The 21788-nt window shown below is 37.4% G+C and overlaps 1 protein-coding gene across 5 annotated transcripts in view; it reads left to right on the forward strand.

Annotated features, from left to right (window-relative positions):
• The window catches only part of SPAG16 (sperm associated antigen 16), a 1158987-nt gene that overhangs the window by 632962 nt on the left and 504237 nt on the right, over window positions 1-21788 (forward strand). The gene's annotated exons all lie outside the window — the stretch shown is intronic.

The following is a 21788-nucleotide window of genomic DNA, read 5'->3' on the forward strand; positions in this document are numbered from 1 at the left end:
ATTGTTAAAATGGCCATAATACCCAAAGTGACCTAGAGATTTAATGCAGTCTCTATCAAAATACCAATTACATTATTCACAGAAATAGAAAAAATAGTCCAAAAATTGCAGAGAAACACGAAAGAACCTAAATAGCCAAGGTAATGCTGACCAAAAAGAACAAAGCTGAAGGCATCATACTACCTGACTGCAAAATATACTACAAAGTTATCGTAACCATGACAGCTTTATATTGGTATAAAAACAGACACATAGAAAAATGAAACAGCTTAGAGAGCCCGGAAATGAATCCACATATTTACAGCCAACTGATTTTCAACAAAGGCACCCAGAACATACAATAGGGAAAGGGCATCCTCTTCAATAAATAGTGCTGGGCAAATAATATCCATTTGCAAAGAATAAAACTAGACTTCTATCTCTCACCACATATAAAATCAACTCAAAATGGATTAAAGGCTTAAATATAAGACCGAAATCTATAAAACTACTAGAAGAAACTTAAGGGAAATGCTTCAGGACATTATCCTAGACAAAGATTTTGTGGGTAAGACTTAAACAGCGCAGGTGACAAAAACAAAAGTAGACAAATGGTCTATATCAAACTAAAAAGCTTCGGCACAGCAAAGGAAACGGTCAACAGAGTGAAGAAACAACCTGTTGAATGGAAGAAAATATTTTCAAACTATTCATTCAGCAAGGGACTAATATCTGGGACATACAAAGGATTCAAAGGACTCAACAGCAACAACAAAACCTACAAGCAATCCCATTAAAAAGTGGGCAAAAGTATATAGATATATTTTAAAAGACAACGTACAAATGGTCTGATAGCATATGAAAAGATTCTCAACATCACTAATCCTCAGGGAAATGCAAATCAAAACTACAATGAGATGTTGTCTCACCCTAGTTAGAATGGCTATCATCAAAAAGAACAAAATAAAAACGCTAGTGAGAATGCAGAGGAAAGGAAATTTATACACTACCAATGTGAATGTACATTAGTACAGCTATTGTGGAGAACAGCATGGAAGTTTCTCGAAAAAAAACTGAAAATAGAATTGCCATATTGAAACAGGAATTAACAGAAATTTAAAAATGTGTAAACAAAAACTCAGTTGTATGTAAAAAAAACCAATTCCCCCTGAGGAGGAGAAAGAGCTGAAGTCCTTTAAAAATTAACTGCCTATTTGTCTGTAGCTAGTGAGCCTTATCTCTCCCTTTCCCAGGCATTGTGAATACCCTGTTTCTCCAGCTGTGCAGCTGCAAGGTCACTAGGCAGATAAACTCAAGTTGTAAAATATGTTTTTCCTTGAAAAGTAAGAAATGATGTAATGCATGTCTCAATTGAATGTCTTTGTTTCTTGCTTCTGTAATATGCTTCCTCTGCTCAGATCTCCCCCTGCCCCACAAAATGCTTAAAAGGTAACCTGATTCTTTGTTTGGGGCTCAGTCTTTTTGGATGTTAATCTGACTGGGCCAGTGCACCTAGATAATAAATAATAAGTATCCTCCTCAACCCCTTGGTCTCTCTGATTCCTAAATTATCCCTCTGCAATATAACTCAGCAGTCCCACTACTGGTTATTTATTCAAAGGAAGGAAAAGCAGTATATCAAAGTGATAACTGTACTCCTATGTTCAATGCATCACTTTTCACAATAGCTAAGATATGGAATCAACCTAAATGTCCATCAGTAGATGAATGGATAAAGACAATGTGCTGTATATACACAGTGGAATACTATTCAGCCATGAAAAAGAATGAACTCTTATTATTCACAGCAACATGTATGAGCCTGGAGGACATCATGTAGAGTGAAATAAATAAGTCAGGCACAGAAAGACAAATGGTGCACATTCTCACTCATGTGGGAGCTAAAAAACATTGAGCACATAGAAATAGGGAGCAGAATTATGGTTATTAGAGGCTGAGAAGGGGAGGGAGAGGATAGAATTACAGCTAGACAGAGGAATAAGTTATTGTGCTCCACAGCACTGCACAATGAATATAATTAACAATAATTTGTTGTATAGTTTCAAAAATCTAGCAGGGAGGATTTTGAATATTCCCAACACAAAGAAATGATAAATGTTTGAGGTGATGAATATGCTAATTACCCTGATTTGCTCACTTATTGTACACTTATATATTGCAGCAACACTCTGTAGCACATAAATATGTACAATTATTGTGAATCAACTAAAGATAAAAGAAAAAATAATTCATTTGAAGATGAGTAAGCAACTGACCTAGGTGACCATGGAGCTCTACACAATGCATCCATCCAAGAAGAGGCAGTAGTTCTGGTGCAAGGCATGGGAGACCTTAGTCTGGAGCCTTTTCTTAGACCTTTTCTGTGCTGTTCTGCACATCATTCTCCTTTTGAACTCCGCCTGCCCTGTTCAGGGGATTTAAAGAAGACGTCTATAGTCCCTCTGTGAGAAAACTCATTGCAAAGTTATTACAAATATTCTCAGAGCTTTCTTGGCCATCATGCGAATATTTTTCAGGTTTCTGTGTTTCTCTATTTCTTTCTTGGGTTCAGTCTCTCTCTGTGATCTCACTGAACTTCTCTAAACTATTCAGGCAGTGACTGTTCTTTTTTTAATGCTGGAATCTACCTCTCTCATTTGACGAGAATTCATAATACCTACATGTAGTGCTGTCCTCTCATCTCCTTTTGTTTGTGATTCTTGGTTGATTCTAGATTGCTACACAAAGAAAGAGCATAGCATTTGTGAGTGAAGCCAGGAACACTTGGATGTGGTCACTGATTACTTCAGGAAACCAAGATCATTCTTGATGTGTGCTTGTACTTACTTTACTCTCTCAGTGCCCTCACTTTCTACCGTCAGCCTTCATGCAGTCAGAAGTGCCATATCAAGGCTAAGGGTTTAAAGAAACTTGCATGAAAACAGCCCTTTTATTTCAACTCGTAAAGATTGGAGGGTTTTCACAAACTGTACATTAAAGGTATCTCAAATATATCTTAATATTTTTATGTAATTCTAATTTGCGAGTTCTAATATAATTTTATGACTCAGTGAAACCAAAAGTATATCTTTTACTTATACGAATACAATGCAAGAAGATATTTGAGCTTAATTTTATTAGATTTTGGTTATATGTAATTCTGCTGCATGAAATTAATATGCTATGGTAACTGAGAATATTGTGACTAATAGCCTTTTTATAAATCCAAATAGTTCTATAGACACAGGTCAATGAGACTACAATATAGCGATAGTAATTTATTTTATTCCACTAGTTACGGAAATAGTAATAAGCTATTCTACATAAGAACTTATACTCTGACTTCTCTTTGGATCATATAAATCTATTACTTTTTACCGAAGATTTTCTAAGAGAAGAAAAACTCATTTCAGCAAATAAAACAAAACAAAAGACTTAACTAGAGATAGCAAGAGAATCTTTTTAAAAAATCCCCAAATTGAAAGATAAAAATAATTAAAAATTTGCTTTTGTAAGAATTCTTTTACTAGATCTACAAGACAGTCATTAGAAGTATATCAACCAGAATTTATTATCTATATTTCCAAATAAAGACAGTAAGTTTCAGAGATGGTAAATGTAAATGTTAAATGACCTGTCCAAGATCATGTGGGGACATTTATGCAGAGCCAGAATGAGAAGCCAACCAAGTCTTCTTGCTTCTACACTTTCCACTTCCTACTTAGTGATGTAAGAACCATTGAGTCCTCCTGTTTCACCCCCTGTCATAAAATCCCTTCAGTACATTTCTTTAAAAAGTGATTAGCATCAATCTGGCACCTGTATTATATTTGATTTTCAAAACTAAAGTCATTTTCAATAGAAACAGGTTTTTGTTTTGTTTTGTTTGAGACAGAGTCTCTGCCCAGGCTGGAGTGCAGTGGCACGATCATCGCTCACTGCAACTTCCACCTCCTGGGCTCAAGTAATCCTCCCACCTTGGCCTCCAAGTAGCTATGACTACAGGCACATGCCACCTCACTAGGCTAATTTTTGTATTTTTTGTAGAGATGAGGTTTCACCATGTTGCCCAGGATAGTCTCGAACTCCTGAGCTCAAGCAATCTCCCTGCCTTGGCCTCCCAAAGTGCTAGGATTGCAGGCATGCCATAGTGCCCTGCCAATAGTTACAAGCTTTTATGTTTCTGTAGTTATGTACTAAAGTCTGAAAAATGCCAAGAATGCACATGAAGAGCACGTAATAAGTGTAATGAAACCCTTATAGGAAATACTATGTGTTTCTAAATATAATGCTTATTATTTGCAAACTATAAATTTGGTTGTCCCAAACGTGATGATTATTTGTATATTTTTCATAAACTGCAAAGAGAATTTTTAGAGGACTTAGTGACAAACAAAAGGTATGATATAAAGTGCACACAAAAAAAATCTCCATAGAAAGGAACGTTGGAATTGAGAGGCCTAGGAATGGCAGCCTCCATGTATTGAAGAAATTACAGTTAAATTAGAAAGAGAACAATTGAGGAAGTTTGAAAAATGAGGAACAGTTAGCAAAAAAAAAAAAAAAAAAAAAAAAAAAAACAAAAAAAAAAACATACACACACACACATATATATATGACAAGAAGTTTTAAAAATGATTAAAAGAGATATCCATGAAGAGATGAACACAATTTGAATATGCCCTTAGCACATAGGGATGCACAATCAATATGCAGCATAGTGTTTTGAATCCTAACTACCGATAAAATAGCTACCAAGTCCTGCAAACTCATAATGTTTACCTAGGTTACTCTATAAACTGTATTTTACTGATAATTAAAAGTAATTTTAATGAGAATAATAGTGTGTATTTTATATTATCAATAATTTCTTTTCCTTATTTTTCTTTGCTACAAAATGGGTTATTAAAATACTTTGGACATCAGTTAATGTACACTTGAAAATGTTTTTAGTTTTATTCTAAAAAAGAAATGATGTCAATATACATTTATAAATGTTATGAATAGTTACACACTTTCTGATTAAACAATAAAATCCAACATCTTTACCTTTTTAAACAGTACTTTTTGTTGTACAGATCTATATTTAATTTTAGTATGAAATATTTGCTATATAAGAAAGAAACTGTGAGACATTTATGTAATTTATAAATAATAAAAATTAAATAGCTGAGAAACTCTGCCTATAATTAGAACAAAATTATTTTTGTAAATTATATGGCTCTCCAATATATTTCTTCCTCACTTCCTTACTTTCCTGGAAATAATGTGCTTTCCCACCCCTAGAATTTCTGTTTGTGCATTTGATTTGTTTTGACTAATGGATATTAACCAATATCAAGCACGCCAAGGCTTGCAATGTGTGCTCACTGTAGAGCTTGCTGTCCTGTGTTTCCTCGATGTTAGAAACTGCCATTGAGTAGTTACTGTGTGTTCAGACTCAGCCCCAGAACGTACCTGTGTAGGACAGAGTTGCTCTAGCAGACCTGACTTGGGAAGCAGTTCTACCCCAACTACCATAGCCTGAAGCTGAGTGGCCCAGCAGACCTACAAATAAACAACCCCCCCAAAAAACCTAATTATCATGTTAAGCCACTGAAATTCGAAGTAGTTTATTCACAACAATAGCTAATCAATAGATATAATCACCTATAAGATAGAAATCACCTACCTATTTGACCCATTCCCCTACTTAGCACCTAGAGACAATCAGTCAGCCTGAACATTTTGAATGGTACTGTTTTTCTAAACGTAATTTTATGTCACATACATGTATTCACACATATAATGATATATATACTATATCTGAATATTTTATTTTTACTTCATTAAGACATATCAGAATGTATGTGGTCATCTGAGTCTTATTTTTTCCTCAATATAGTGTTTCTACACTTTATCTACATTGTTATGTGCAGCTGTATTATATTCATTTTCACTGCTCTATAATATCCATTGTGTGACTTTTCCCACATATTATTTATTCATGTTTGTTACTGTCATGTTATTTGGATGATTTTCATTTTTTTGCTAATACAAGCAATGCTTCAAGGAGCATTCTGCATATCTACAGATTGTATATGTTGAAGCACATGTGTAAAAGTTTCTCTAGGGCATCAGTTCTCAAACTTTTGGCCTGAAGATCTGAATTTGTTAAGGTTTGCCAGAGAAATATAATAGAACCAATATGTGTGTGTGTTTGTGTGTGTGTGTCTGTATGTGTGTGTGTCTGTATGTTGTGTGTATATACATATGTAGTGTGTGTGTCTGTATATATATGTACGTGTATATATGTATGGATGATATATATGCACTCACACATACATGTGTGGATACGTATATATTCAAAGACACACATGCAGAGACAGACACAGACACAGATAAAGAGAGAAGAGACTATCTTTGGCTCACATGATTGTGGCGACTATTATGTCCAAAGTTGGCCGGGCAGGTGAGCAGGCTGGGGATCCAGGGAAGAGTAGATGTCTGATTTTGCGGCTTAAATCTGAATGAATTCCATCTTACTTGGGCACCTTGGTGTTTCCCTTTTAAGGCCTTCAACTGATTGGAAGAGGCCTACCCATGTTGTAGAGAATAATCAGCTTTACTCAACATCTACTGATTTGTGTGTTTATTTCACCTAAAACATACCTCCACAGAGATATTTAGACTGATGTTTGACCAAACATTGGAGTAGCATAGCTTAGTAAAACTAACTCATAAAATTAGCTATCACCATACCCCTTTATTATCTTAAAGATTATTAAGTACCCTAAAAAGATTTGGTTAGGGGATTATATGTATTGATGCTTATTGTACTATAAATTAAAACTTAGAAGTCATAAAGATATTTATTATTTTAAATATAGAAAGTTCATTGTACATTAACATAAATATTTTAATGCAAAATCAATATAATGCCTAAAAAAATTAATGAATATTGTGACATTATTTTATACTTCTGTAAAAATCTTTGTAGTACCTGGCTCAATAAATTGCCAGTAGAGGGAAATTTTTCTGTTCTTGTCAACCTTAGCAGAAATTTATTTAATTACTTTTCAAAGAACCATTTTGGTCTTTGTTGATCTTCCATTCTACTATCTATCATATATATAGTATATGCTTTCTAACCTCAAAATATCATTCATAGCACAATGATTTTAAGTCTGTTCTCTTTTCATTATAACCAGTAAAATATTAAATTCCCTTCAAAATACTGATTTCACTTCATGTCGGAGTTTTGATATGTTGTGTTGTCATTCAATTCTACTTTAAAACATTTCTTCTCTTATATGTATTATTTAAAACTTTTAAATTTGCACCAATATACTTTATCAGTATATTTGTATACTGATCAATCAGTGACATTCATCTTTATTTCATGAACTTGTTGGCCACATGTATGTCTTCTTTTGGAAAGAGTCTGTTCATGTTCTTTGCCCATTTTTAATGGAGTTGTTTTTTGCTTGTAAGTTTGTTTACTTTCCTTATAGATGCTGGATATTAGAACTTTGTCAAACACATAGTTTGTAAATATTTTGTCCTATTCTGTAGTGTATTTGGCTGTTCTCACAATGCTGATAAAGACATACCCAAGACTGGATAATTTATAAAGGAAAGAAGTTTAATGACTCACAGTTTCACATGACTGGGGAGGCCTCACAATAATGGCAGAAGGTTAATGAGGAGCAAAGTCACGTCTTACATGGTGGAAGCCAAGAGGGCAAGTGCAGGGAACTCCCCCGACCTCTTTATTTAAAATTATACTTTTATTTCTGGGATACATGTGCAGAACATGCAGGTTTATTACATAGGTATACATGTGCCATTTTGGTTTGCTGCACCCATCAACCCATCATCTACATTAGGTATTTCTGCTAGGATACATTAGGTATCCCTCCCCTAGTCCCCCACACCTCAGCAGGCCCCAGTGTTTGTGTTCCCCTCCCTGCATTCGTGTGTTCTCATTGTTCAGCTCCAACTTATGAGCGAGAACATGGGGTGTCTGGTTTTCTGTTCCTGGATTAGTTTGCTGAGAATGATGGTTTCCAGTTTCATCCATGTCCCTGCAAAGGACATGAACTCATACGTTTTTACAGCTGCATAGTATTCCATGGTGTATATGTGTCACATTTTCTTTATCTAGTCTATCATTGATGGGCATTTGGGTTGGTTCCAAGTCTTTGCTATTGTGAATAGTGCTGCAATAAACATACATGTGCATGTGTCTTTATAGTAGCATGACTTATAATCATTTGGGTATACACCCAGTAATGGGATTGCTGGATCAAATGGTATTTCTGGTTCTAGATCCTTGAGGAATCGCCACACTGTCTTTCACAATGATTGAACTGAGTTACACTCCCACCAACAGTGTAAAAGCATTCCTATTTCTTCACACCCTTTCCAGTATCTGTTGTTTCCTGACTTTTTAATGATCGCCATTCTAACTGGCATGAGATGGTATCTCATTGTGGTTTTGATTTGCATTTCTCTAATGACCAGTGATGATGAGAATTTTTTTCATGTTTGTTGGCTGCATAAATGTCCTCTTGTGAGAAGTGTCTGTTCATATCCTTTGCCCACTTTTTGATGGTTTTTTTTTCTTGTAAATTTAAGTTCCTTGGAGATTCTGGATAGTAATTCTTTGTCAGATGGATAGATTGCAACAATTTTCTCCCATTCTGTAAGTTGCCTGTTCACTCTGATGATAGTTTCTTTTGCTGTGCAGAAGCTCTTTAGTTTAATTAGATCCCATTTGTCTATTTTGGCTTTGGTTGCCATTGCTTTTGGTGTTATTAGTTATGAAGTCTTTGCCCATGCCTATGTCCTGAATGTTATTGCCTAGGTTTTCTTCTAGGGTTTTTATGGTTTTAGATTTTACATTTAAGTCTTTAATCCATCTTGAGTTAATTTTTGTATAAGGTATATATAAAAGTATATATTTTGTATATTTAGTTAAAATATGTACAAAGGTATATATTTTGTACAAGGAAAGGGTCCAGTTTCACTTTTCTGCATATGACTAGCCAGTTTTCCCAACATCATTTATTAAATAGGGAATCCTTTCCCCATTGCTTGTTTTTGTCAGGTTTGTCAAAGAGCAGATGGTTGTAGATGTGTGGTGTTATTTCTGAGGCCTCTGTTCTGTTCCATTGTTCTATATATCTGTTTTGGTACCAGCACCATGCTGTTTGGGTTACTGTAGCCTTATAGTATAGTTTGGAGTCAGGTAGTGTGATGCCTCCAGCTTTGAACTTCCCTTTATAAAACCTTCAGATCTTGTGAGACATTCACTATCATGAGAACAGCCCAAGAAAAACCTGCCACCATGATTTAATTACCTCCCACCTGCTCCCTCCCATGACACATGGGGATTATCACAATTCAAGGTGAGATTTGGGTGGGGACACAGAGCTAAACCATATCATATGGGTTGTCTGATTACTCAGCTGACAGTTTCTTTTGCTGTTGAGAAGCTCTTAAGTTTAATTAGGTCACACTTGTCAATTTTTCTTTTTGTTGCAATTGCTTTTGGCATTTTTTTCATGAAATCTGTGCTAAATCCTACATCCAGAATAATATTTCCTAGGTTATCTTCCAGGGTGTTTAGAATTTTATGTTTCACATTTAAGCCTTTAATCCATCTTGAGTTTATTTTTGTATGTGGTATAAGGTAGGGGTCCAGTCTCAATCTTTTGCATCTGGCTAGCACATTTTATTGAATAGGGAGTCCTTCCCCCATTGCTTGTTTTTGTTAGGATTGTTGAAAATCAGGTTGAACATGTGTGGCATTATTTCTGGGCTCCCTATTCTGTTCTATTGGTCTATTTGTCTGTTTTTGCACCAGTACCATGCTGTTTTGGTTACTGTAGTCTAGTAGTATAGTTTAGTCAAGTAATGTGATGCCTCCAGATTTGCTGTTTTTGCTTAAGATCACCTTGGCTATTTAGGCTCTTTTCGTGGTTCTGTAGGAATTTAAAAATATTTTCTAATTCTGTGAAGAATGTCATTGGTAATTTGATAGAAATACCATTAAATCTATCAAGTGCTTTGGGCAGTATGGCCATTTTAATAATATTGATTCTCCCTATCCATGAGCATGGAAGGCTTTTCCAGTTGTCTGTGTCACCTCTGATTTCTTTGAGCAGTGTTTTGTGGTTCTTGTTGTAGAGACCTTTCACTTCCTGGGTTAGCTGTATTCCTAGGTGTTTTATTCTTTTTGTGGCAATTATGAATGTGACTGCATTTGTGATTTCACTCTTAGCTTAGATGTTGTTGGTGTATAGAAATTTTAGTGATTTTTGTACATCGATTTTGTACCCTGAGACTTTCCTGAAGTTGTTTATCAGATCAGGGAACTTTTGGGCCACGATTATTGGGTTTTCTAGATATAGAATTACATCATCTGGAAACAGGGTTAGGTTGACTTCCTCTCTTCCAAAATGAATGCCTTTTCTTACTTTCTCTTGCCTAATTGCTATGGCAGGAATTTCGAATATTTTATAGAATACAGATAGTGAAGAGGGCATCCTTGTCTGTTGCTGGTTTTCAAAGGGAGTGCTTCCAGGTTTTGCCCATTCAGTATGATATTGGTTGTGGGTTTGTAATAGATGACTCTTATTATTTTGAAGTGTGTTCTTTTTATGCCTAATTTATTGAGGTTTTTTAATGTGCAGATGTATTTTATCAAAAGCCTTTTATACATCTATTGAGATAATCATCTGGTTTTTGTTTTTAGTTTTGTTTATGTGATGAATCACATTTATTGATTTGTGTATGTTGAACCAAGCTTGCATCCCAGGGATAACGCCTACTTGGTCATGGTGGATTAGCTTTTCGATGTGCTGCTGGATTTGATTGGCAAGTATTTTGTTGAGGTCTTTTTGTGTCAATGTTCATCAAGGATATTGCCCTGAAATTTTATTTTTTGTTGTGGCTCTGACACATTTTTGTATCAGGAAACTACTGGCCTCATAAAATGAGTTGAGAAGGAATCTCTCCTCAATTTTTTAGAATAGTTTCAGTAAGAGTGATACCAGCTCTTCATTATGTATGTGGTAGAATTTGGCTATGAATCCATCTGGTCGTGGGCTTTTTCTGGGTGATAGGCTGATATGATGTGGCTGTGTCCCCATCCAAATCTCATCTTGAATTATAGCTCCTATAATTTCCGTATGTTGTGGGAGGGACCTGGTGGGAGGTAATTGAATTAAGGCAGGACTTGCCTGTGCTGTCCTTTTGTTAGTGAATAAGTCTCATGAGATCTAATGGTTTTATAAAGGGGAGTTTCTGTCCACAAATTCTCTCTTGTCTCCTGCCATGGAAGACATGCCTCTCACCTTCCACCATGACTGTGAGGCCTCCCCATCCATGTGGAACTGTGAGTCTATTAAATCTCTTTTTCTTTATAAATGACCCAGTCTCAAGTATGTCTTTATCAGCAGCATGAAAATGGACTAATACATAGGCTTCTTATTACTGATTCAATTTTATAAGTCATTTTTTTGTCTGTGCTGGAATTCATTTTTTTTCCTGGATTCAGTCTTGGAAGGGTGTATGTGTCCAGGAATTTATCCATTTTTTTCCTAGATGTTTTAGTTTGTGTGCATAGAAGTATTCATGGTAGTCTCTGATGGTCATTTGTATTTCTGTGGGTTCAGCGGTAATGTCAGGATCAGTGTAACACCCTTTGTCATTTCTAATTGTTTTTATTTGGACTTTCTTTCTTCTTTATTAGTCTAGCTAGCAGTCTCTCTTATTTATTTTTTCAAATAACCATTGATTATTTGGATTCATTAATCTTTTGAGTGGTTTTTCATATCTCAGTCTCCGTAGTTCACCTCTGATTTTGGTTATTTCTTCTGCTAGTTTTGGGGTCAGTTTACTCTAGGGTTTCTATCTTACTAAGTTTTTCAAATAACCATTGATTATTTGGATTCATTGACTTTTTGAGTGGTTTTTCATATATCAATCTCCTTAGTTCATCTCTGATTTTGGTTATTTCTTCTGCTAGTTTTTGGGGTCAGTTGACTCTTGGTTCTCTAGTCCATTTAGTTGTGATGCTAGGTTGATAAATTGAGATCTTTCTAACTTTTTGATATGGGCATTTAGTGCTACAAATTTTCCTGTTAACACTGCCTTAGCTGTGTCCCAGAGATTCTGGTATGTTGTGTCTTGGTTCTCATTAGTTTCAAATAACTTCTTACTAATTGATTTCTGCTTTAACTTCATTATTTACTCAAAAGTCATTCAAGTGCAGGTGTTCAATCTGCATGTAATTGTATGATTTTGAGTGATTATTTCAGTTTTGATATTTAATTTTATTGTGCTGTGATGCAAGAGAGTACTTGTTATGATTATAGTTCTCTTGCATTTGCTGAGGATTTTTTTATGTCTCATTATGTGGTAGAGTTTAGAGTATGTGCATGTGGCAATGAGAACAATATATCTTCTATTTGTTTTGGGGTAGAGAGTTCTGTAGATATCTATCAGGTCCTTTTGATCCAGTGCTTGGTTCAGGTCCTGAATATTTTTATTAATTTTCTGCCTCAATTGTCTAATACTGTCGGTAGGGTGTTGAAGTCTCCACTATTATTTTTTAGGAGTCTAAGTCTCTTTGAAGGTCTTTAAGAACTTGCTTTATGACTCTGGTTGCTTCTGTGTTGAGTGCATATATATTTAGAATAGTTAGGTCTTCTCATTGAATTGAAGTCTTTACCATTATGTAATGCTCCCCCTTTTTTTGTCTCTGTGTGTTTAAAGTCTATTTTGTCTAAAATTAGAATAGATTTTCTCTGTTTTCCATGTACTTGGTAGATTTTTCTCCATCCCTTTATTTTGAGCCTATGAGTGTTACTGCATGTGAAACAGAACTCTTTAAGACAGCATACCAATAAGTCTTGGTTCTTTATCCAATTTGCCACTCTGTGCCTTTTAATTGGGGCATTTAGTCCATTTACATTTAAGGTTATTATTGATATGTGTGAATGTGATCCTGTTATCATGATGTTAGCTTATTATGCAGGCTTGTTTGTGCAGTTGCTTTATAGTGTTACTGGTCTGTATACTGTCAGGTTAGGATGCAAACACACATGTTGGCATTGCTGGGAAGGTAAAACCCACCCACATACACACACATTGGCAATATGATATATGTGGTGGCTGTGGGCCTGGAGGAAGTTGCAGTGGGGGTAGGGAATAGGCAGGCTGGTGTGTGGCCATGGGGGCTGCTCCACTGGACCTCTCTGCCACTCAGGCACAGTTCACCAGTTCAGGAGCTATTATGTGGGCCCCCAGGGCACCGGAGGCTGTCTTACAAGCAGGCATGGCCAGGCTGGGGCCCTGGAAGAGGCCAGCAGACCAAGAGGTGCTCAAGTCAGACTAGCCCCATCTGATGGGCAAGACTGCCCTGCAGAGTTCAAGTCTGAGAGTTTCCCTAGGAATAATGTCTCCTGTGGTAGCATGTTGAGCCTACGGGGATGGGCATCCCTTGTCATGCTCTGCCACAAGTTCTTAGGCACCAAACCCTTTTGGCTCTGCATCAGCTGGCATGCTGCCCCTACCAATTCTCTAAGCAGCTCTTCGTGCCAACTCAAGTGTCCATGATAGTTGAGGGATCTCCTCCTGCCAAGATTCCAGAGGCCTGTGGCAAGAGTGGGTTGACATTTGTCAGTTCAACTCACCCATTCCTTTGGAGTTGTTGGAGGTCAGGAATGAGTCCCCTGCATGGTAGCCTTCTGTAGGGTTCCCAGCTTCCTCCCACTTGAGCACAGCTTTTGTGTCTTCCCTCCATCCACTCTTAGTGCCTTCCCTCTGAAGATCTGTTAGGAGTGTGCCAATTGTCTTGGTCCCTTGGTAGCAGTTGTTCCACCTGGTGGTGTCAAGTTGGCCATCTTCTACTTAAGCAGGTCTTCTTGTTGAATTGAAACTATTGTCATTATATAATGCCCTTCTTAGCTTATTTGGTCTCTGTTGGTTTAAAGTCTGTTTTGTCTAAAATTAAGAGTGCAACCTCTGCATTTTTGTGTTTGTTGTTGTGGTGGTGGTTTACTTGGTTGATTTTTTCACATTCCTTTATTTTGAGCCTATGGATGTCATTGCCTGTGAGATGGGCCTCTTGAAGACAGCATACTATTGGGTTGTCCTTCTTTATTCAGCTTGTCACTCTGTGTATTTTAATTGGGGGATTTAGCCTGTTTACATTCAAGGTTACTATTGATATGGGCAAATTTGATCCTCTCATATTGTTAGCTGGTTATTATGCAGACATGTCTGTGTGGTTGCTTTATAGTATCACTGGTTTGTGTACTTACGTGTATTTCTGTAGTGGCTGGTAATGATCTTTCTTTTTCATATTTAGTACTCCTTTCAGGACCACTTGTAAGGAAGGTCTGGTGGTAATGAATTCATTCAGCATTTGCTTGTTTGAAAATGATCTTATTTCTCCTTCATTTATGAAGCTTGATTGGGATGGATATGAAATTCTTGTTTCAAATATTCTTTTAAGAATCCTCAATATTGGCACTCAGTGTCTTCTGGCTTGAATAGTTTCTGCTGAAAAGTCTAGCCTGATGGGGTTCCCTTTGTATGTGACCTGCCCCTTCTCTCTAACTGCCTTTTACATTTTTTCATTCATTTGAACCTTGGAGAATCTGATGATTATGTGTTTTGGAGATGGTCTTCAGGTATAATATCTCACAGGAGTTACCTGCATTTCATGGATTTGAATGTTGGTCTCTCTAGCAATGTTGGAAAGTTTTCGTGTATAATATCCTGATATATGTTTTCCAAGTTGCTTGCTTTCCCCCTATCTCTTTCAGGGACACCAGTGAGTCACAGTTTTGGTCTATTTACATAATCCTATATCTTTGGGAGATTTTGCTCCTTCCTTTTAAATTCTTCTTTTCTTTATTTTTGTCTGAGTTATTTCGGAGAGCCAGACTTTGAACTCTTAGATTTTATCCTCAGTTTGTTCTATCCTGCAGTTTATATTTGTGATTTAATTATGCAATTCTTGTAGCATGTTTTTCATCTCTATTAGATGAGTTTGGTTCTTTTTTATAATGGCTATTTTGATGATCCGCTCCTGTATCATTTTATTGTGATTCTTAGCTTCCTTGGATTGGGTTTTGCTGTTTTCCTGAATCTTCATGATCCTTGTTCCTGTTCATATTCTGAATTCTATTTCTCTCATTTCAGATATTTAAGTCTGGTTAAGAACTCTTGCTGGGGAAATAGTATGATTATTTAGAGGAAAGAAGGTACTCTGGCTTTTTGAGTTTTCAGAGTTCTTTCACTGGCTTTTTCTAATTTGTGTGGGCTGATGTTCCTTCAATCTTTAAAGTTTCTGTCCTTTCAATTGATTTTTTGTTTGTTTGTTTGTTTTTTCTTCATTGATGCCCTTGGGGATTTTATTATGTTATAATGTGAGTTTGGTTGACTGGCTTTGATTCTATTACACTCCTGGGTCTTGGTGGTGCCCTCTATAATTACTCTCTGCATGCCTGCCTTTCTTCTGTTGGGCATTCTGATCTATTGAGTTCCCTCAAACAAGGGCTGCAGCTGGCAGACAAGCTGTATTTTTGCCAGGTTGGCCTTAATTTGATGTCCATGTGCTTCCTGGGGAAACATGGGTTGCACTTGCCTGCAGAGTTCAGACAGAAGTGGGACCTCTGGATTGGAAGCTCTAGTGGGTGTGGCCCATCTGGCTATGGGAGGCAGAGGGTGTTTCCAGGACAACAGGATCCTGCCTGCACCCCTCAGCAAATTCAGGGTAAACTAGGACTGTTGGGCCAGCAGCCCTAGCAGATGTGGCTCACCTGACCACCATTGGCAGGGGTTGGTGACAATGCTTGTCCTGCTTTCTGGGAGCTTCCTAGGACAACAGGAGTCTACCCACTGGTTGAGTTCCCACAGAAGTGGAACTGCTGGGCCAAAAGCTCCATCAGGCATTGCCTGCCTGGCTGCCAGTAGCAGGGTTAGGCAGGGTCATGTGCCCTGCTGTCTGGGTGTTTTCTGGGACAACAGAAAGCTGTGCCCTCTAGCTCAGTCCACACAGAAGCCAGACTGCTGGGCCAGAAGCCCCAGCAAGTGTTGTCTCCCTTGCATGGTCAGTGGGATCACATGCCCTACTGTCCAGGTGTTTCCTGGGACAACAGGAGGCCTGTGCTCCTCAGCTGAGTTCCCTCAGAAGCAGGACCACTGAGCCAGAAGTTCTATCACGTGTCACTTGCCTGGCTATCAGTAGCAGGGGTGGATGGGGTTGTCTGCCTTACTATCTGGGTGTTTTCAGGGCAGCAAGAGGCTGTGCCCTCCACCTGAGTTCAACAAAAGTAGGACTGCTGCACTGGAAGCTCTACCACACATTGCTCACCTGGCAACCAGTGATGAGGGCAGGTGAGGTCACATGGTGCTGTGCTCTCTGGGTGTTTCCCAGGGCAACAGGAAGCTGCACCTTCCAGATGAGTTCACATAGAAGTGGATGACTGGGCTGGAGGCTCTAGCAGTTCTTGGCTACCTGACTATTCATGGCAAAAGTGGGTGGGGTCATGTGCATCCTCCTGCCACCTGAGTGTTTCCTGGGACATAAGGAGGCTGTATCCTGCAGCTGAATTTACACAAAAGCAGAACAACTGGGCTGGAAAGTCTAGTAAGCATTGCCTGCCTGCCTAGCAGTGGTGGGGGTGGGTGGAGTGGGACTGATGGGCCAGAACCTGGTGCTGAGCCCCCTCTGGCAAGGGGGTGGGTAGAGCAGTCTTACTGCTTCCAGGCACTGCAGCTATGCCTTTATTCGGGTGATGGCACTGGTGCTGGTCTGCTCTCGGGTCAAAGGCTTGTAGTTCCCTTGGACTTGATAGTTACGCCTGCAAAATGCCTGGGTGGCTCTCTCCCTCAATCCGGAAGCACAGTTGGGGTCCAGGCAGATTTTCCTGCTCCCAGTCTTGTACAGCTCTCTGTGATGAGCATGAATCTCCCGGGGAGCTCTCACTCTTTCCCATTTTCGGAGAGGTTCTTCTGGCGCCACATTGATCCCAGACAGACAGTTTTGCTCCTCTCTGCTCTCTGTGTTCTGCTGCCTTCGTGGATCCCAGCATGGTTTCTCAGATGATTGGCCTGCAGGGTCAGTGTTGACTAGCCTTTTAATTCCTCTCTGCGAGAGCAGCACAGATAAGCTGCTTCTAGTCCGCCATCTTGGCCCTATCCCTCATCTTTATTTTAATTTCCTTGTGCCTAGGTAACTTTTTTTGGTACTTTTCATTTTGCTTTGTTTTGCCTTGTTTACTCTCAGCCTTTGTATGTCCTTAGAAGTTTAGCATGTCTCGTGTAAAAATCATATAGCTGAATTTGTTTCTTTCTAGCCAAACTGAAAAATCTTTGTCCTTTATGTCTTTCAGCTTACACTTTAGTCCATTTGTGTTTGTTGGATTTGTTCATATGCTGGTATTTCCATCTAAAAACTTATTTTTAAAATTCATTTTCTATTTGTGTCATTTATTCTAGTGCTTTTTTCCTCCTTTCCTGTTTTCTTTTAGATATATTAGATGTTTATAATTGTAAGTTTTTCTTACCCATTTCTTTTTTTCTTACACTGGTTTGGAAGTCATATGCTCTATTACTATTCTTACAGTGCTCACCCGTAACATTTTACCATGCTGACTTAATTTAGTAAAGCCTAAATTGATCAAGGTTTTACTTTCTCTTCTTAATAACACATGAACTTTATTGTTAATATTATAATATCATTATTGTTTTATTTTTATTTTTACAAGTGTTTTTGTTTTATTTCTGCAAGAATTTCATTTATTTATCTGCACAAATATTTGTATATACTTGCATGTTTACCAAATTGTTTGCTTACTATTTCTTCCCTTTCAGATCTTCTGTCCCTAAAATACATCCTTATTAGTTTCTGTAGGAGAGAAACTAGTAAGTTTAGTTGGAACATTAATATTTGTTCTTGTTTCTTTTCTTCCTTTTTTTTTTCTATTTTTTTGAGATGGAGTCTTGCTCTGTTGCCCAGGCTGGAGTGCAGTGTCACAATCTTGGCTCACTGCAACCTCTGCCTCCCAGGTTCAGGCAATTCTCCTGCCTTAGCCTTCCAAGTAGCTGGGGCTACAGGTGTCCACCACCACATCTGGCTAATTTTTGTATTTTTAGTGGAGATATGGTTTCACCATGTTTACCAGGCTGGTGTCGAACTCCTGACCTCAAGTAATCTGTCTGCCTTGGCCTCCCAAGGTGCTAGGATTACAGATATGGGCCACTGTGCCCAGCCTTGTTCTTGTTTTGAGAGAGATTTTTGATAATTCCAGAGTAATATTATTTTCTGTTAGCTCTTTGAAGAAATTTCACCCCTGTGATTTGTTTGCTCTGTGATGTTGTTCAAGTGTTTTAGAGATAATATAGTCATCTTATGAGTGATAGTGAGGATCAAATATATATAAAGTGCTTATTAGTGTTTCTAACACATATTTATCTCTGTATAAATAAATAACCTTATTTTTCTTTTTTCTCTCTTTCTTTAATTCTTATTCCTGCCAATGCTGCCCAGCAATTCACTAAAATGCATCTAAGTAAAAATTTCTTTTTATTTACACCACTGTTTATCCTGTTAAGTATATATTTTTCTTTCCAAATAATGTGGTTCTAGGTCTTAAATTTTCTAATTTCTGTACATTCTCAAACCTTAATTATTTGAACATTACATCTATCTCTTTATTTCCATTCTCTTCTGGAATTTTGATTAGGTCAATAGACTTTTTTTTTATTGTATCCTTTACATTTTTAAACATTTATACAGTGTTCAGTTCCTCATCTGTCTCTAGCTGGGATAATTTTTTCAAATATGTACTTTATTTATTTATTTTTATTTTTTATTTCCATAGGTTTTTGGGGAACAGGTGATGTTTGGTAACATGAATAAGGTCTTTAGTGGTGATTTCTGAGATTCTGGTGCACCCATCACCCGAGCAGTACACACTTTACCCAATCTGTAGTCTTTTACCCCTCACCCCCCTTCTACCCTTTCCTCCAAGTCCCCAAAGTCCGTTGTATCATTCTTATGCCTTTGCAGCCTCATAGCTTAACTCCCACCTATGAGTGAGAACATATAATGTTTGTTTTTTCATTTGTTTCCAGATTTATTTCCCAATTCATTTACTCTGAATTTTGCTGTTTCTTATAAGCTTTTTAACCCATCCATTGATTTCTTAATTTCAATAATTTTATTTTTAAAATGTATAAATATATATTTTTTCAGATTTGCAGATTCACGTTATAACCTTATGTGGTTTGTTCTTTTTATTGTATCTGTTATTTCCTTATATGCTTACAGTTATATTTTGTACCCTTTAATTATAACAACTAGTGTCCTTCAGGGTATATGTATTTGTTAAATGTATTAGCTCATCCTCAGTCATGGCTTCTTATTTCCGATTATGTGTTTGAGAATAATTTTGTAAGCTCATACTTGGTTGAACTTTATTTGCAGAATTTCGAGTAGCTAATTTCTAATAACTTGGGCTGTATACCAACAGTGTGGATCCACATTATTAGTCAGCTCAGGTTGCTATAACAAAATAACAGAGACTGGGTAGCTCGAATAACAGAAATTAATTTCTCACAGTCTTGGAGGCTAGAAGTCTAAGATCAGAGTGCCAGCCTGATCAGGCTCTGGTGGGGCCCCTCTTCTTGGCTTGTAAATGGCTGCCTTCTTGCTGTGTCCTCACAGTACAGGGAGAGAGTTACCTCCAGTCTCTTCCACTTATTATAAAGGCCCTAATCCCATTATGGGGTCCCCATGCTCATGAGCTTGTCTAAACCTAGTTATTTCCCAGAGGCCCTGCCTCCATATACTGCCACGTTGGAATTAGGGCATCAACATATGGATCTGGGGAAGGGGTGGCACAAACAATCTATAACATTCACTTTTGCTCTTTTCAAGAGTTTGGTTCCTTCTATTTGTGTGGAGCCCAGGGAAACTCTGATCTTTTGCATCTCTTAAAACACACCTTTTTTGTTTTAGTGTACCATTCTTTTTCTCTCTCTTGATTTCTCTCGGCCCTGAGAAATGGCCTTTATTTTTTCATGAACCTAAGGTATACAGTTTTCCATATTTCAGGCCATGTCTTTCGAAAAGTAAAACCATTTTGAAAGAATATTCAGAAATTTATATTTGATATATTTTAGGTTTAGTATATGAGCTCTAATCTCAATATATTAAAAACTTATGGGAATATTGTTTATATTTATTGTTGACTAAAAATCATTTATGGCACTCACAAAGAAATAATACTGCTTCATTCTAGTTGTAATTATTCCAGTGTGATTTTTTTTTTTTTTTTGCCTGGCACATGGTTTAAAGCACAAGAGCATATAAAACTTATATGAGACAGTTTTTCAACAACAGGCAGAAACATACCACAATAATTTTTATCTTGTGCTAATATTTTGGTCCATAATAACATGATACCCACTGGAAAGATAGATTTGAGAAAGATGCATGCTTAAATAATTTTTAAATTTTTTTACATGTATGTTTTTAGATAAATGTATTGTTCAGTCTTTAATATTAAAAACTAAAATTCTGAATGACAAACATATGTGCAAACAATTGTGGCAAAACCAGTTTTTATTGATGAAGGGACTAGCTGCCATTTGGTGATTTTTCAGCTAGTCAAATTTGAATAATCAACTGGATCTCCTCTCCAGTTGATTATTTTTTTTTTTGAGACAGGATCTTTCTGGATCTTTTTTTTGAGACAGAGTCTCATCCTGTCCCCCAGGCTGGAGTGCAGTGGCGTGATCTCAGCCCACTGCAAACTCTGCCTTCTGGGTTCAAGTGATTTTCTGCCTCAGCCTCCCTAATAACTGGGATTACAGGCATGTGCCACCACGCCAGCTAATGTTTTGTATTTTTAGTAGAGATGGGGTTTCACCATGTTAGCCAGGATGATCTCTATCTCCTGACCTCATGATCTGCCCGCCTTGGTCTCCCAAAGTGCTGGGGTTACAGGCGTGAACTGCTGTGCCCAGCCCCTTGGATATTCTTTTCTAACTCAAATGAGAATATCTACACTATATAATCCACCTTCTCTCCAGAAACTTCAAGCTCTTCCTCTCTCATGGTGACTGTTTCTCTGCTGCAGATAAAAATTACGTTTCCCTCTTAACTGAAAAATATCCAAGCCTATGAGCAAGAAAACAAATTTTTTTTTGATCCTATTATTCCCTTTGTAAGAGATGCCAGGAACTTTTTCTTCTTCATTTGTAGCATAATTTCACTCATGCATGCATGCATTTATATATTTACTTACTCTAAAGCATTTACTAAGCACTTTAATTGGTCAGTCATAGGCTTGATGCTGTAGAAACAGAGATGAAACGCAGTTCTCCATCGTAAAACAGTCTGGCAGGGAGGAGGAGGATAAATAAGTGGTTTATTACAATTTGATGAGAGAAAGTACCTAAGAGAACACATTTAAAAAGCATGCATTGCAGAAGGATGTGTAGAAGATGATGGAAGTAAAATTTTCTTGCAGCTGATGTTACACACACACACACACACACACACACACACACACACACAACCAACTAGATGTTTCTGTTAGTGTCATTGAAAACTACTCATTTCTTTCTTTATTTTTTATTTTTTAAGACTGATTCTTACTCTGTCACCCAGGCTGCAGTGCAGTGGTGCGATCTCAGCTCACTGAAACCTGTGTCCCCTGGGTTCAAGCGACTCTCCTGCCCCAGCCTCCCCAGTAGCTGGGATTACAGGCACGTGCCACCATGCCTGGCTAGTTTTT

The sequence above is a fragment of the Macaca mulatta genome, chromosome 12 (assembly GCF_049350105.2).
Source record: "Macaca mulatta isolate MMU2019108-1 chromosome 12, T2T-MMU8v2.0, whole genome shotgun sequence".
Taxonomy (NCBI): domain Eukaryota; kingdom Metazoa; phylum Chordata; class Mammalia; order Primates; family Cercopithecidae; genus Macaca; species Macaca mulatta.